Here is a 13090-nt window from a genome sequence, read left to right on the forward strand (position 1 = left end):
TTGTGTACTCATGTGAACACCACACACTGCTCCTCTTTTGGATAAACTTACAAAAATCACCTTTTTCTACATCAGTGTAGTCGTATTGGAAAACCTGAGAGGTGTCCAAAGGCCCCTCCCCCAGCCTAGCGGGAGGGACCACTGGACCCCGGGACCAAATGAATGCAGGGGACAACTAATGAAAAACAGGGATTGGAGTGAAGGTCATAGGTTCAAAACGAGGGTATTGGATGAGGATACCGAGCAGAGAACCCCGGACAGCACCCTTTGCTCCTCAAAGCTATCAAGGGAGCCAGCAGACACTGCCCAGTGGAACTCTGCCCGGATGCGTGAGACGAGGGAGGAACGGAAATAGGCCCCACAGTTGCAGAGCACCCCCTCGTCCAACATCCTCCTCCTGGTGTTAGAGATGGAGACTTTAGCCAGGGCCAGGAGGAGTTTGACGAGGAGGTCTCGCGACTTCATGGGGCCATGGATGGTGGGTGCAAAAAGGAACAAGCGCGGGGAAAAATGAAGCCAGAACCTCAACAAGAGGTTCTGGAGGAGCCAGAATAGGGACTGCAACATGGCGCATTCAAGATAGGCGTGTGCCAGGTTCTCCCTCATGCTGCAAAAGGGGCAGGCCTTGGGTATAGGGGTGAACCGCACCAGGTGCATGCCCGTGCTCACGGCTCCATGAAGGAGCCGCCAACTGATGTCCCCAGCGGGCCGTGGGATCAAGGTGGAATAAAGGCTGGCCCACCTGGGCTCCTCACCCTCTTTAGGTGGAAGATAGTCCCACCATTTGGTGTCAGGGTGGGACGCAAGGGTGAAGAAGTGCAGTGTGTGGAGCATGAGCATGTACGGATGGTTTCTGGGCGCAGTTCGAAAGCGGACCGGCTGCAGGGTGTGCAGCCGGCTCGGAGTATGGGAGCGGGGAGGCCAGGGGGGCTTGCGGAACAGGGGCCGAAGAAAAATGTCCCCCTCGGTGGCCACAAAGGACCTGGTCACTGAAAAGAGGTTCCAGGTCTGGAGGAGGTCCTGGTAGAAGACCGGCAGCTCAGAGGTCTTGCGGAAGGCCCCTTGTGTGGAGAAAAAAGAGCTGCTGGTCATATCGGAGCCCTCGGAGGAAGGCATGCACAAATGTGCTCCACGCTGGACTATCTACACCATAAAGGAGTCTCTGCAGGGCCTGGAGGCAGAAGACATGGACCTGGCTGCACAGGCAGACCAGGCCTTGTCCTTCCCCCTCCAGGGGTAGACTCAGGACCCCTGCAGAGACCCAGTGCAGCCCCAGCCAGAAATACTCCAGGGCCATCCTCTGGAGCCTGGCCAGGATCCCCGGGGCTGGGCTCAGGGTGTTGAGCTGGTGCCAGAGCATGGACAGAACTAGCTCAGCACCAGTGCCCTCCCTCACAGGGAGAGACACCGGAGCAGTCCTGTCCATCTCCACAGCCACTCACCCACCCTGGCCTCCGAATCCTGCCAGTTCTCTGGCGGAGAAGGATGCATGGCGGATAGATAAAAGCCAAGATAGAGCAGCGGACCCGCGCTCCACCGGATGGCTTGAAGCGCGGGTGGGAGAGAGCTCGCCTGCCAACCGTCCCCGACCACCAGGCCAGAGCTCTTGACCCAGTTGACCCGGGTGGAGGAGGCTGCCAAGTACACAGTCTGGCAAGCCGCCACCCGCACCAGGTCATCCGGGTCCTGGACCACGAGGAGCATGTCGTCGGCGTATGCCGACAGGACCAGCCACAGCTCCGGCTCCCAAAGCACCAATCCCGTCAACCTCCAGCGGAGGAGACAGAGGTAGGGCTTGATTGCCAGAGCATACAGGTGGCCCGAGAGGGGGCACCCCAGCTGTACTCCCCGCCCGAAGCTGACCGGCTCGATCAGGGTCTAGTTGAGCCTGACCAGACACTCTGTGTCAGCGTATAGCACCTGAAGAAAGCTCATGAACTGGGGACCGAAGCCTAATGCCCCCAGAGTGCCCAGGAGATACCCGCGGTCCATCCTGTCAAACGCCTTCTCCTGGTCCAGGGACAGGAGGGCGAACGACAGACCATCCCTATGTCCCAGCTCCAAGAGGTCCCGGACCAAATACAAGTTATTCAATATGGGTCGGGCCCGGGACGGTTTAGGTCTGGTCGGGATGGAGCATGTCCGCCAGCATGGACCCCAGCCGCAGCGAGATGGCCTTCGCTACGACCTTATAGTCCGTGCTGAGGAGCGAGACAGGACACCAATTCCGTAGGTTGTGGAGGTCCCCCTTCTTTGGCAATAAGGCAAGCACGGCTCTCCTGCATGAGAGAGGGAGGACCCCGCTTTGCAAGGACTCGGCCCAGACCATGACAAGGTCCGGGCCGAGGACGGCCCAGAACATGCGGTAGAACTCCACGGACAGCCCGACCATGCCTGGGGATGAGACAACCTCGGGGGCAGCAATAGCACGGGAAGTGGAGGGACAGGGGCAAGCGAAGGGGCGAGAGTAGGGACAGGGAATGAGGGTGGAGATGGGACAGGAGAGGGGATAGGAACAAGAGCAGGGACAGGGATAGGGGCAGGAGCAGGGACAGAGTTGGGTTCACGGTCCCCGGCAGCCAGGAAGCCGGGGTGCGGCTCCTCTGGACCAGGATCAGGGGCCGAGGGGATGGGAGTTGAAGGGGGGCCTTCGCCGATGCCGGGCACGGGAGTTGCGATAAACATGTCACCTGCAGCCACGGCGTCGGGCACAGTAGAGCCCTCATTGGGGCCCCCCTCCAGAAGGGAAGCTAGCTGCTCTGTCCAGGTGGTGAAGGGTGCGCCCACAGGCTCGGGGCCCAGCTGCTCAGTATCGGCCGTCGCCCCAAGGGGCTCAGTGGCCTTGGACAAGGTGCCATCTGCGGCTGGGCAACCGGGGTCAGACCCAGGGCCTCGATCTCCTCAAATATTGATGTAAATTCGTCCCCGCAGTCCCAGAGTCCTCCCCGCCAGGAACCGGGGCAGCAATAATAGTCCCAGTATCAGCAGCGGCAGGGGGCACAGATGGCAAAGGGGCTGGGGGAACTCCTACAGAGGCCTCAACAAGGGGGGGGGTCTCAATAAGGGGGGCAATATCACCTCCGTCCGCGGCCATGGCTTCCATGGCCAGCACCACCTGCTGTGCTCCGTCCAGGGGCACGGCGGAGGATGTAGCAACATCAGCCCCCTGCAGCATCTTTTGGGGGGCCTCCTCTCCCTCCTTGTCAGAGGAGAAAGATCAAGCCTGCGATTTGCGGGTGCCGTGCTTCCCCCAGACGAGCACCCAGCCCTCCGAGGTGGAGGGCTGGCTGGCAGGGGCAGGGCCAGGGGGCAAGGGTTCTGGGGCACGGGGCAGCCAGGGCGGGACAGTGGGGGGGAGGGAAACCTCCCCTTGGGGCGGGCACTCTCCATCTGGCAAGGGACTTGCCAGCCTCTCCACTATGGGACAAGGGGCAGTGGCAGCAGCGGCCGGGCCGCCAGGGTCGCCGGCGGTGACAGGGCCGGCACCCTCCCGGGTCTCAGGGGTCCTGGGTGTCCCTCCAGGCTGGACCAGGGGCCAGTCCTTCCGGACATGTCCCGTCGCCCGGCAGAGGAAGCACCGGGCCTCCCCCGTCGAATAATGGACCCGGTAATGGGTCCCCTGATAGGGCACTAGGAAGGACCCCTCGAGCGCCACCCCGCCACGCGTCGCCGGCAGCACTTGAATCTGCACCTGCCGGCGGAAGGACAAGATGTGGTGGAGGGCGGAGTCCTTGCAGCCCAGCGGGAGAGGCCTGATGACGGAGATGGGTTTCCCCAGGGTGGAGAGGGCAGGCAACAGGGCAGCGTTAGGGAGAAAGGGCGGGATGGAGGTCAACACCACCCGGACGCCCAGGACCTCCAGGAATTCTAAGTGATCGAACACGCCCCCCACTGCCATGCCCTTCTCCACCGCCTCCTGTGCACCGGCCTCCAACGCCAGGAAGAACACGACCTTCCCGTACATCTTGGAGGCCGCCACGACGGCCGTGGACCCCACCATCCTCGCCAACACCCGCACATATATTTCGACGTGCAGCGAGGCGGGCACCAGGAGGTAGCAAACACCGTGCCTCCTGGTCAGTGAGGGGAAGGGGCCCCGGCCACCAGGGATGGTACCAGAGGTGGCAGTTGGGGCGGGCGGCACAGTGGCGCGTGGGGTGGCAGCGGCCACCTAGGCGTACGCACTAGGGCGTACGCTCTGGGGGCCTAGGATGGAGTGCCCCCAGAGCTGGTGGAGGGAGCAGAAGGGGAAAGAGGGGCAGGTGGCTGGGCCGCAGTGGGAAGGGCGGCCCCACCCATGGGAGGTTTCATTTTCCGGGCGGGGCCTTTGCCCTTGTTGTTCCCCTGGCCCTTTTTGCTCGTGGAAGGGGGGGGGGCATGGCAGCTGCAGAGTCTGGACCATTGGTGGCTGACAGGTTGGCCGCAGGGACGGGCAGGGGCAGTGATAAAGGGGGAACCACAGGATCAGCAGGGGCAGGAGTAGGGGCAGGAGTAGGGGCAGGGGCTTCCTCCATGGTGACGAGAGGGAGGAGGAGGCCCTAATATGGGGGAGGGATGATGGGCAGCTGCTCCCCCCCGCTAGGCAACACACAGGGAGGAGGGTCCAACAGGAGCGGCAGAGACTCAGGGCGGGAGGAGTGGGAAGGGGTCAACCACTCCTCCCTGCTAGGCTGTTGGCAGGGAAGGAGGGCGCCCCAGGGGTGAGGGACGCCCTCCTTCCGCCGCCCAATGCAAAGGGGAAAAGCAATCACTCCTCTCCCCTAAATGACATGCAGGGGAGGAGGGTCCAGCAGGCAGGGCAGGGGGAATAGGGGAGAGGGGACGGGGCCAACCACTCCTCCTTGTTAAGTGGCATTCAGGGAAGGAGAGTACCAGCATTGGGGGGGCAAACTGCAGGGGAACACCGGGGGAAGGAAAGAAGCAAGCACTCCTCCCTGCTAGGCTGTAGGTAAGAAAGGAGAGTGCCAATGGTAGTGGGACACAGGGGCAAAAAGGGAGGGGGACAATCACGGTGCAGGGTGGGGTACCGGCTCCTCTGGCTGCACTCGGACAGGAAGGGCTACAATGGCGTCAGGGGGGTGCAGTGATCGGGGTATACAACTTAAAGGACGGGGGCACAAGCGCTCAGGGAAGGGACATGGGCGCACAAAACTGCGGGCTGGGCAGGGCAGGGGCCAGCGGGAGGCAGAGGGAACAGGAAATAGCTGAGGGCGGGGCAGGTGGAGCACAAGGCAGGAACCAAACTCCCAGAGAAGGGCAGGGCAAAACAAAGCAACAAATTTGCAGGGGGCGGGGGGCACACTAACAAACTCAGGAACCTAGGGCGGGGCATGCAAACAAACGGAAAAATCTTCTAGGGAGCTTTGGTAGGGAGGGAGGGAAAAACTGGGCTGTGGGGGCTAGTGGGGAGGCCCCCCAGCCCAATGCAACTGGGGGGAGGGGGAAGGGGGGCCAAGTCCAAAAAAAGGAGGAGGGGGGCGTGCACCCACAAGTGCTTGTGGGGCTCACTCCAGTCCTTGCTTGCTGCTTCAGGCACTCCCAGATGGTGGTGGTGGGAACGGGAGTAGGCAGCCCCATCGAGGGGTGAGCAGCAGATGTTAGTAGTTAGCTGGGTCAGTGGAGGGGGCAGAGGTGGTGGTGGTGGAAAATGGGGGGGGGGGTAGCTGGACTAGGGGAGGGCTTTTTGCTAATATCTAACCTAAATCTCCCTGGTTGTAGATTAAGACCATTACTTCTTATCCTACCTTCAGTTGACATGGAGAACAAACTGGTTACCATGCTCTTTATAGCAGCCCTTAACATATTTGAAAACTATTAACAAGTTCCCCCTCAATCTTTGTTTCTCAAGGCTAAACGTGCCCAGTGTTTTTAATCTTTCTTCATAGGTCAGATTTTCTAAACCTTTCATCATTTTTATTGATCTCCTCTGGACTCTCTCCAGTTTATCCACATCGTTCCTAAATTGTGGCACCCAGAATTGGACACAGTCCTCTAGCTGAGGCACCATCAGTGCCAAACAGAGAAGGACAATTATCTCCCATGTTTTACAATAGGACACTCCAGTTAATACAAGAAGAATGATATTAGGCTTTTTCACAACTGCATCACATAGTTGACTCCTATTCAATTTGTGACTCACTGTACCCTGCACATCCTCTTCAGCAGTACTACCTCCTACCCAGTTATTCCCCATTTTGTAGCTGTGTGTTTGCTTTTTCTTTCCTAAGTGAAGTACTTTGCATTTGTCGTTATTGAATTTGATCTGGCTGATTTCAGACCAATTCTCCAATTTGTCAATTGTTCTGAATTCTAATCCTGGCCTTCTGAAGTGTTGCAACCCCTTTCAGCTTGGTGTCATCCACAAAAGTTATAAGCATACTCTCCATTCCACTATCCAAGTATTTAATGAAAATATTGAATAGCACCAGACCCAGGACGGACCCCTTCAGGACCCTACTATATACGTCCTCCCAGTTTGACAGCGAACCATTAATATCTATTGTTTCAGTATGGTCTTTCAACCAGTTGAGCACCCACCCTATAGTAAATTTCACCTGGACCCCATTTCCCTAGTTTGCTTATGAGAATGTCAAGTGGGACTGTGTCAGAAGCCTCACTAAAATCAAGATACATCACATCTACTGCTTCCCCACATCCACTAGGCCAGTAACTCTGTCAAAGAAGGAAATTAGTTTGATTTGGCATGATTTGTTCTTGACAAATCCATGCTGGCTATTCCTTAAAAGTCCTATTATCCTCTAGGTACTTACAAATTGATTGTTTAATAATTTGTTCTAGTATCTTTCCAGGTATCAAAGGTAGGCTAACTGGGTTCTAATTCCCTAGGTCCTCTTTTTTCCCCTTTTTAAAGATAGGTACTATTTTTACCTTTCTCCAGTCCTCTGGAACCTCTGTGAGTTGCTGAAGATAATTGCTAATGGTTCTGAGATTGCTTCAGTACCTTAGGATGAATTTCATGAGGCCCTGCTGACTTGAATACATCTAACTTATCTAAATATTCTTTAACCTGTTCTTTCCCAATTTTGGTTTCTGTTCCTTCTCCCTTGTTAATATTAACTGTGTTGAGTATCTGGTCACCATTAATCTTTTTAATGGAGGCTGAAGCAAAACAGACATTAAACATTGCAGCCTTCTTGATATCATCAGTTATTAGCTCTCCTTCCCACTAAGTAGAGGACCCACAGTTTCCTGTCTTTCTCTTGCTCCTAATTTATTTAAAGAACCTCTTATTGCCTTTTATGTCCCATGCTGAATGAAATTCATTTTGTACCTTTGCCTTTCTGATTTTATCCCTACATGCTTGTAGGGACAAAAGCATACTCATTTTTGTTGCCCTTCTGGCTTAAATTTGTGGACTTGAGGATGGTTTTCATTTGAATGAGAAGTTGGTGATGTGGATCAGAGTATTTTCTTAGCACAATCTGTTTATTGATCAAGTGTACACAAGGGGTGAAATCCTGACCTCACTGAAGTCAATGTCAAAATTCCCATTGACTTCAGTGGGGCCGGAACATCACCCAAGAATTTGCTTCACTGAACAGTGGAAGATACAAACAGCCCATAGGGAAGTCTCAAGGGGTTGCAGACCTGCTTTCCCCCAAAAAAGAATTAAACCAAACCAGGTGGCTGAGGGGCACACATTGATTAAGCACTGTCTTACCAAAGCTGCTGCTTCGAGATTATGATAGACCTCCCACACTTTTCCAGACCCACTCTAGTACTGAAAACAACTCAAAGGCAGCTTCCTGTGATTTTCAGAAGTCCCAAGTGAGCCACTTCAGCCAAGAGACTCTATGTTGGGTTCTGCTTCTCTTCATTCTACAGCTGCTCATTCCCAGCCAGGGCTGGCCCACAACATTTTGGCACCTGAGGCAGGGAGTTCAAATGACGCCTCCATGCCCCCTTGCTTGGGCCAAAACTTTGAAAGGTCTCAATTCTGCCTTCTTCCTGTTCTACTCCTCTCATAGTACTGCTCTGCTACCTACCCCAATAAAGGAGAACTAACAACTTAAAATGGCTTGTTCAAAAATTTTAAGTAACACTTAACTTTCAAACGCCTGAACAGCAAATGTAACTTTTCTTGTCTGCATAGTAAACACTGGCATTTTTATCTGATTGAATAATCAAAGTGGTGCTTTCCATGCCTTCTTGATTGCAAAGATTTGAACTGCTTCCTAAAGGTCCACAGTATGGGCTAGCTCGTGCTCTACTGAGATGGTTGCAAGGCTGACCAGCCTCTCCTGTGTCATTGGGAGCCTAGATGTGTTTTTATTAACTTCAGGTTGGAGAACCTGCATTCTCCACTGGAAACTGTTACAGGAAGTGTTAGAAATATGCGCAGAGCAACAAAAGCATTTGGAAAGAGGGTGATCATCTTATTTGTGCATATATATTCCAGAACAGCCTTTGGAGTTGATCCTGCTGAAATGTATCTTGAAAGGGCTTTCAGTTCATCACCTAAATCACTCGCATCAATATTGCACATGTCATCATGTGTCAACATGGTCTCTCGTGCTCTGCATTGCTGGTATAGGTCTTCTTCAGGTACAGTGTGGAGTTTTGGAATATCATACAACATCCCAAATATACTGCTGTGTTCCTTGAGCTGCATGAAATGTTCTTCAGCTGACTGTATTGCACAATCTAGCACCTGGTTAAAGAATTCAACTTTGAATTGTGTTTGGGGTCTCTTATGGGATTATCCCATGCCTCGTAATCAAAATGTCTTCTTTGGTGACTCTTGTATTCTTGAATGGGTGGGAAAATAGCTTCAGAGTGAAGTTCCTCTGCCAACTTCTGTGCACTCTTCAGAATGTTTTGAAATCCCTCATCTGACCGGTAAGACTGTAGGTCTGACTTTGCTTTGTCCAGTTGTTCCATTGCTCCAGATATATCAAGGTCAACACCTTGGAGTCTCTTGCTTACAACATTTATTTCAAACAGTATGTCATGCCAAAATACTAAGCCACACAGAAATGTGAAGTTATATATGTTTCTTGTGATTCCATTTCCCTCTGCCACTGTTCTCCCACAAACAGTTCCAGTCATAGCATTATCCTCCATAATGGCAACTATGGCATCATCTATCTTCCCAATTTGGTGTGTGGGAATTAGGCTTTATCACCTCCACTCGACTTTCCCATCGTGTGGCACTCAGTGGTTTCAGTGTCAGAGAGGATGTTCCCAGATGTTGCTTCAAAATTTGCCATTGATGAGTGATGCAGAGAAAAATACACAGATGCTTTGAATTACATTAAAAAATTCAGCAGCCTCACTAGAAGCTGATGTTTCACCAAGTTCAATGAATGAGAACTGCATGGGACAAAAGAAGCTTGAGGGTTTAACTCTCGGATCCGTGTCTGCACTCCTCTGTTCTTTCCTCTCATGTTGGCACCATTATCGTAGCCCTGACCTCTTATGTCAGCTATTGCAATTCCCATATCTTCCAGCTTTTTAAAAAGCACCTTTGTCATACCAGCTCCTGTAGTATCATCAATGTCAATAAAGTCTAGAAAATGTTCTCTGACAATCACCATTGCAGGGACATTTTCACTAGGTTCTGTTGCTACAAAACGCACCATTAAAGTCATTTGTTCCGTATGGCTGATGTCAGGTGTGCAGTCCAGAATAACAGAGTAATATCTTGCTGACTTCAGATCTGCCAAAATCTTCTGTTTGACTTTTGTTGCCAGTAACTGTATGATCGCATTTTGAATTGTTTTTTCCAAGGTAGTGGTGTGTGTACATTTCTTGGGTGGTGACTCTTCTTAGATGCTCCTGGAGTACAGCATCAAACTCAGCCATCAGCTCCACAATTTTAAGGAAGTTTCCATTGTTTGGCACATACAGCTGATCTGAAGTGCCACGCAGTGCTAGGTTTTGGGTAGCAAGCATTCTCACAATGGCAATGAGCCTTTTCAGAACATTTTGCCAGTAAAGAGACTCTGATGCAATCTTCTCTTGATGCAGATCATCTATGGTGGCCTTTAACCTTAGTCTCATCTCAAGCTCTTTCCACCTATGGAATGCTCTCTGGTGATTTGCCGCCTTCTCATGGCATGCCAGATTTCTAGCCAGATTTTTCCAGTCCTTTGTTCCTGTAGAACCCAGTGTGGCTGGACTATTAGACTGGAAGAATTTGCAACAAAAACAGTATGCAGTATTCTGGGTTTTTGAGTACATAAGCAATGGCCTCTCCACTTTGTCACCATTGGGGATTTCACACCAGTCATGTGTTGGATGGAAACTTCAATTTTCATTGTCTTTGGGGAACATGAAGTTTTTCACTTGCTGTGCCCCATGCAGTACAAGGAAGTCCCTCAGGCTACTGCTCAAGTGGGTCCACAGTCCTGGATCATCTAGACTTAAGGAACTAAACTCAGCAGCAGCTGTTTCTTGCGCCTCCACCACTCTCTTCTCTGATCTACATTTTTCTTCAGGAATGTGCATGGTTATATCCATTTGAGATGGAGATATGGATGCTGCAGTAGCTGCCAGGTCACCTGCACTTTGACTAAGTGAAAGATCAGGCATCTCCTCACCACTCACATCCTCACTGGGGCCGGAAGGCTCACCGTGAACATTTGTGTCTATGTATCTCAGGAGAGCTCCTTCCTGCTTAGATAGAAAAGCTTCCTTTGCTTTCTTTCTTTTTCTGAATGCTGCCCCAGAGGGGCGTTTTCTTCTTTCACTCATGACTGCTGTTCTGTGCCAGCTATAGTGGCTCTCAGTTGAAGGGGACAAATAAGCAGGCTGGTAGCAGGGACTGAGTGAGGGAAGATATCAGCGTCTTAAGGGCCTAACTGGCTTCTACTACTTCAGTTGACTGCCTGTTCTCCTTCAGTGGGTTCAGGGAAGCAGCAGGAAACAGGAAGCTCCCTGAGAAGCTGGTGTTAATCAGTCCAGGCTCCTGGGGGTGCTAGAGAGGTACGTAAGAGGCTCCTCATCCTCTCTCTTCTTGCAGCTCCTGCTACTTTGTTATTCCCTCTCATCTTTTCTCCTGCCTGCCTGTTATGTTTCTTGTGTCCTCCTTCCTCCAGCACAGCACTCCACCATCTCTGTGCATCTAGCGCAGAGAAAATACATATGCACCAGCAGCAGACACAATTTTCTACACTCTGGTCCTAGTGGCGTCCCCTGTCCCCCCCCAAGTCTGGCACCTGAGGCGGCCACCTCAGTTCACCTCATGGTAAGGCCAGCCCTGTTCCCAGCTCCACGTCCCTCGGGCTGCCCAGATGAACCAGGATCATTAGCCTCATCATACCCCCTTAACAGACAATGCTTGTATCCACCCATTCTAAACGGAGCTTATTCTACCTTAACGGCCCATAAGGATGAGCTGCTAATTAGCACGTGTACTGCAGTAGCTGATGTCATGTTGCATCGCGTGGCTCTGGTGCTGCACTGTACATACACATAACAACACCCATACCACTAAGGCCTGGTGGTATACACCCAAAGTTGTAGTGATATAACTAAAGGTTTGCTTTTATACGCCTTTAGTTACATGGCAAAGGACTCCCAGGATACCCCACCACACTTCCCCAAGAGGGGAAACCATGGTACACCATTGGAGATACATTCTGATCAGGAAGCCCTGCCTGTGGAGGAGAATGGGAACATAAGGCACTGCAGCAGCATTTTGGAATCAAAATATTTGGGGTTTTGGTGCAAATATTCTGCTATCTGAATTTTTGCCAAAAATATATATAATTGGGGTGGAAAAGATAATTTTCCAATCATCAGGTTGTGTTGGCTTAGTTTACCAACATACACCAGGTTTAAACCAATATAAAAGGGTCCAACATGCAAAATTGCAGCAGTTAAAGTAATTTTTAAAACCGAATTAAGTTAACCCAGGGCAACTTCTGTATGTAGATAAGGCCTAAACCAGGTACTGCAGGTTCCCAATAATGCCCTGTCTCCTATGCCTAGAGAAAGAGACCAACAGGATTAGAGAGCTTTTAAGAAGACATGTCATAGCATATATTTCACTCACAAGGCTAACTCATTGCTACCTGTAAGAGAGTGACTTACCCCATGGGCTGGGAGAGCCTGGGACTAAGCCAACTGGAGTCCAGAATAAGCCCCACCTGAGGGAAATCAGGCAATTCCCCATAAAGAGCAGAAGGTAGCTGTACTTGAGAGAGACAGACAGACACAGGGGTAAGTGGTGACAGAGCTGGTATGAGAGCTATGTAGAAAGCTCAGAGCAGGAAGGTCTGGGACGGACCCTGACCAAACAGAGAAGAGGCTGAGGAGATCTCTGGCCTGGGAGAGACCCTGATTAAGCAGGGAAGAGATGGAGAGACTCACAGAAGAACTGAAGTGGCCCAGTGAAAATGACAGTACAAATAAAGAAGGAGGCTTAGCTACTCAGTACAGGGCCCTTGGCTGGAACCCACAGCTAAGGGTTGTGTTCCCCTACTGGCCCTGAGGAAGGGGCTGCACAAGCTGATAGAAAGGGTTATCAAGTCCAGTAAGGGGGCTGCAGGGCAAGCTAAGGCCTCAGAGAGGGTAGAAGGATTTGTTTTATGTTAAAGACATTTGTGCCCTTGGAAGGATTAAATTTTAAGACTGTGACCTGACTGGAGGGCTGACCAGAGAAACCACCGCAGTACTGGAGTGACCATTTAGCCCAGTAAGAGATCTGTGATGCTATGTCTGGCCACAAAGGGGCACCTACTGGTGAGTAAACTATGTTACACTACCACAGATTAAAACAATCAAAGGATGTCCAAGCACAAAGCAAAGCAAAGTCCCAAAGGTGACTCTTTTTTTCTTTTTCTTTTTTCAAAGATGAAAAAATCCTTTAAATAAAGTTGTCCAACATAAGTGTTTAATCGGGAAAAATCCTTTTCTTTGATGTTCACACAATTGTGGAATGGGTTAGAGTTCAGGTGTTGCAAGTTACAATGTACAGAAAACTGTTTAATCTATAGCACTGCATTAAAAAAAGATAATGAAAAGGCCTTTTATTAGAGTGATATCTGAGCTCAATGGAAAATAAATTTTTAGTAACTATTCCATCTTTAAAATTTATGTGCATTTCTTCAAGTGCAAAATGTTT

Source organism: Caretta caretta, chromosome 1, assembly GCF_965140235.1.
Source record: "Caretta caretta isolate rCarCar2 chromosome 1, rCarCar1.hap1, whole genome shotgun sequence".
NCBI classification, from domain to species: Eukaryota; Metazoa; Chordata; order Testudines; family Cheloniidae; genus Caretta; species Caretta caretta.